Below are 4,409 nucleotides of genomic sequence, written 5' to 3'. Positions count from 1 at the left end.
GCACCTGGGGCAGACTCACCCCTGGATGCCCCTTCTTGCTTCACCACTTCAGGGCTACTGAAAAAGTGGAAAAGACAGTCAAAGATTTATTTCTCAGAGACAGCAGACCTAGATGGTTTTATAGATGACATTTACCAAGTTTTAAAGAAACCAACCCAATGTTATGTAAACTGTTCTAGAACACAGAAAACCAAAAGAGTCTACACTTTTCATTTTATGAAAGAGCGAAAACCTGATACTCAAGCCAGATTAACACAGCTGGAAGAAAAACAAGCTGTAGACCAAGCACTTACGAACGTACATATAGAAATTGTAAATATCAGCTACCAATATCCAGCTGTGTAGTAGAATAATATTTAAATGAATCATAAAGAATATCCAAGGAAAGCAAAGATAGCTGAAAATAAGAAAATATGTGAATATAACTCATGGTGTATAAGTAGAATAAAAAGAACAGCATCTCTAGAGTTGCTTAAAATAGCTGGTAAAATTTTACACCTGCACATGAATTTTGAGAAAAAAAAAAACTTAGAAAATTATGAATAGAATAAAATTGCCTTAACTTGATAAAAAAAAAACAGGTATCATAAACCTACAGCCAATATCATACTCAGTGGCAACACAAGTATCACCATTTTAACATTGTGATGCTTCTTTTTTTTTTTTCAGAGAAGAGGCATTAAGGAGTCATGTCATAAGTTTATTTACAAACATATTTAATATGTTGAGTTTGAGTTTGACTTTTCAAAGAAGTTGCACTTCTTAAAATGATCCTCTTCGTATCTGTTTCATGGATGAACTAAAATGTCCTTACTTCTTAAGCAGTTGGTGTCTTACTAAAAAGAAAGGTGCCGCAAATCCAGAACCGGAGTACACAGTCATCATAAGTAGTAACCGCCACTTGTTTTCCACAGAAAAATGGCAAATTCTTCCCTGGGCCCTCCTCATAGTGGCTCCTACGGACCACAGAGGTCGTGAATCTCCGGCTGCTCTGTCCCAGCATAGCGCAGTCGGGAGCGCTGCGAAAGGCTCAGAGAGCGAAGGAGGGCGAAGTGGCGGCAACCCAAATAGTCCTTTTTTCACGACCTTCAACATTGTGATGCTTCTGATGGCAAATAAGAAAGTCTGATCCACGTGGTTTAAAAAATATACAGAAACTATTTTTGCCCTGTTTATTAGAGTTCTCCAGAGAAACGGAATCAATAGTGTGTGTGTGTGTAGAGACCTATTTTAAGGAATTGGTCCATGTAACAATGGAGACTGGCCAATCCAAAATCTGCAGGTTGGGTCATCAGGTGGGAGACCCAGAGAAGAGCCAGCGTTGCAGACCCTCCAAAGGCCGTCCATTAACAGAATTCCTTCTTGCTCAGGGATGTCAGGCCTTTGTTATATGCAGGCCATGCGAAAATTGGGTGAGGACCACCAATATTAGGGAGGGTGATGCTATACTCAAAAGCTGCAAAGTCAACTTTGCCTTAGTCCTTTCCATCACACTGACTGCCCCCACTTCTTTCCAGTCCACCTTTCACCCTGTCGCCAAGGTATTCTTTCTAAGATGGAAACCAAATCTTGTGACCCCACCAAACTTAAAAATCCACCACTGATTCTGCAATTGTTACAGGAGAGTGTCCAAATTCCTTTCCATGGTATAAAACTCCCCTCGTGATTTGATCCCAACCTTTTTTTCTAGCCTCATTTCTTCCATTAACCGACTCGGCCCTGCTCTCACCCAAGACCTCAACCTTACAGATAGGGGGTTATCCTATGAGTGCCATATCAGCCTTCCGTGTACCTTTGCACAGCCTGGCCCCTCTTCCTGGAACAGTCTCTCTCCTTTCCCTTCTTGCCAGTGAATGTCGATGACTCCTTTAACACCTAGCACAATTGTCACTTTCTTGGTGTTCCTTCCCCCACGTTTCTCAGGCAGAATTCACTCCCTTGCTGGTTTCCCTCATGCCTCTGGTAATTACTTATTCATGCTGTCTCTCCATTGAACTGCAAACTCTGTGTCGTGTTCACTGTTCTGTCTCCAGTACCAAGCACATTGCAAATGATCACTGAATGTTTCTGGAATGAATAGGATGATTTCTTGAGTGGCAATGCTAGTTAATACAAGGTGTGCCCACCATGGAGGGACAATTATGAATGCTACACATCTGGGGGTTGCCAGAGTCCTCTACAGAAACACCATCAGAGCCTCAGGGGCCAAAGACGCCTGCCCCTCCAGCCTGCCTGGTCACAGCAGGTCACAGAAGGAAGGTTTTCATATCTTGAGACTAGAGTGTTAATAAGCAAACCAACCTCTTATTTTCCCTCATGGTGACCACCAACTGTAGCACATTTTGTGTAAGCTGAAATACCATGTTCCATCAAAAGCTGCTATTTTGGGGGGTGGAATACAGGAATGAGGGAGGAGAAAATTCCATCCTTCTACACAGAAACCTTTTTACACACCTTAGAGTCTTACAGATTAACAGGCTCTCACCTAAAGGTCATTGGTAGGTTTTTAAGAAGAGCTACTGGCATTTCCCAACCACAATTTTCTGAAGCTTAGCCAACAGTTTCCAAGGCCCATCTTCCTGGCATCCAGAACACACAAATGATTCCCATTCTCTGTGACCCAGAGGGCAGAGGGCAGAAAGGCGCTTTGATAAGGGAACTGGATGCCAGACCTCTCTGGAGTCAGAAGCCACATTCAGCAAATCCTCCTGGGTGGGTTTCTTAAAGGTCACAAAGATGAAAAGAGGTAGAGAAAAACATAACCTTCAAGAAGGGAAAAGAAAACTATCCCGAGGCTTTGCGGGATGTCATTTCAAATAACTGTAAAAGCCAAGCCTCTGGGATAAACAGGTGCTGGGTGGAATGTCTGAATCTTGAACGTTCTAAGTGAAGCCTCAGGCGAGATCCCGGCAGCGGTCAGGCCTGTGGAGAGGGTCAGCGGGGACACTTGGTAACCAGCTTGCTCACAAGGGTCGGGCTGGCACGAGAGTCCGAGGGAGGGAAAGCCACAGCGGGTACGTACGCTGCCCCCCTGGACTCCGGCCTCATGCTGGGGTCACCCACTGCTTCGACCCCACAGGAATCCAGGGAGCCAGCGCGCCTGATGCTGCAGGCGGTGCCAGCCCAGGGCTGGGCCATGGGATGGAGGCGGGGAGCGCGGACAGGGCTACTGGGGCTCCCCGCCCTGGGGCCTGGGCTGGACCCCCTCACTTCCACCCGGCCCTGCCTGTCTCCGGCACAGGCCGCAGCCCTCTCCGCGCTGGCGTCCGTCCACAGTCTGGAGAGCCGCGCCTCGCCTGGACTTTGCCCGATGGCATCTGGCTACGCTTGCGAGCTCGGGCAGCCTCAAGCTAGTGCGGCCTCGAGAAGAAGGAAGGGCTTTTGGAGCCGAGACCTGACTGATGAGGCATCTGGTGGCAAGATCTGGGGAACAGCGAGGTCGATGCCCTGAAACAGAAGGGCCTTTGGGACCTTTGTGGGACGGACAACGCCTCCCAACGCGCAGGGCTGGACGCTTGGTGGCTCGTGACTCGCCGAACAGGGGCGCGGGGCTCCGTCCTCACCGACGTGACACCCGCGCCCCCGGCAGGGCAAGGCGCACGGTGACTCGCTGCCTTTCTCTGGACCCGTGTCTTCATTTGCAAGGCGGGAAGCTTCCCTGGCGTGAGCCTGAGCTCACCTACTCTAAAGAGAGGCGGCGCATCCTATAAGGACGGAAAAGATGCAAAGTGTCAGGAGTTTATTTGAAAAGTGGAGCAGGTGGCGACCATGTTTTCTCCTGGGCTGGGACAGCCGGCGCGCTCAGTGCGCGGCCCTGACGCCCTCGGCTCTGGCCTCCCCGGTGCAGGGGACAGGGCTGGCCACCTCCTGCAGACACCTGCTCTCTCCAGCAGGGCTGTCTGGGCACAAGGCCAGGGTGGCTGGGGGAAGGGGGGTGGCGGTGGCAGGAGAGGCTTCAGTCGGCCGGACCACCGGCAGTGGGAGGGTCAACACCGCTTCTTCCTCCTGAGATGCCCCCCCCCTCCGGGGCACCCACCTGAAGCAGCCCGCTCGCCACCCCACGGAGCACGGGCCCCTCTCCCCTCCTGGCCTCGCTCCCCGCCCTTGATGGGTATTGCCCCAAAGAAGCCACTTGCACTGGAATCTTATTCTCAGATCCGCTTCTGAGGGCGCCACACCCAAGACAACCAGTTACCAGGAGGGGAAGTAAGGAGCATAAAATTCATCTCCACCCGCAGGAAGCTCTCCATCGAGTCACTAGTTTTTGGGCAGCAGACGGGAAAGCCTTGCCATACAAGTTCACAGCCAACACTTGAATGTCTGTGGCTTTGTTGTACAGAAATGATCCCGGGGCCTCCCTGGTGGCGCAGGGGGTTAAGATGCAACCTGTGAAGCTGTCCACAGCCACT

General features: G+C 50.1%; 1 pseudogene; it reads right to left on the bottom strand.

The window, feature by feature from the left end:
* Positions 1 to 758: 758 nt before the first annotated feature.
* On the bottom strand, positions 759 to 1,003 carry LOC119246781 (cytochrome c oxidase subunit 7C, mitochondrial-like; annotated as a pseudogene).
* Positions 1,004 to 4,409: the final 3,406 nt, after the last annotated feature.

The sequence above is a fragment of the Talpa occidentalis genome, unplaced genomic scaffold (genome assembly GCF_014898055.3).
Source record: "Talpa occidentalis isolate TD23 unplaced genomic scaffold, MPIMG_talOcc4v2.1 talOcc4.15, whole genome shotgun sequence".
Classification (NCBI taxonomy): domain Eukaryota; kingdom Metazoa; phylum Chordata; class Mammalia; order Eulipotyphla; family Talpidae; genus Talpa; species Talpa occidentalis.
This window is presented reverse-complemented; position numbering and strand designations above follow the sequence as displayed.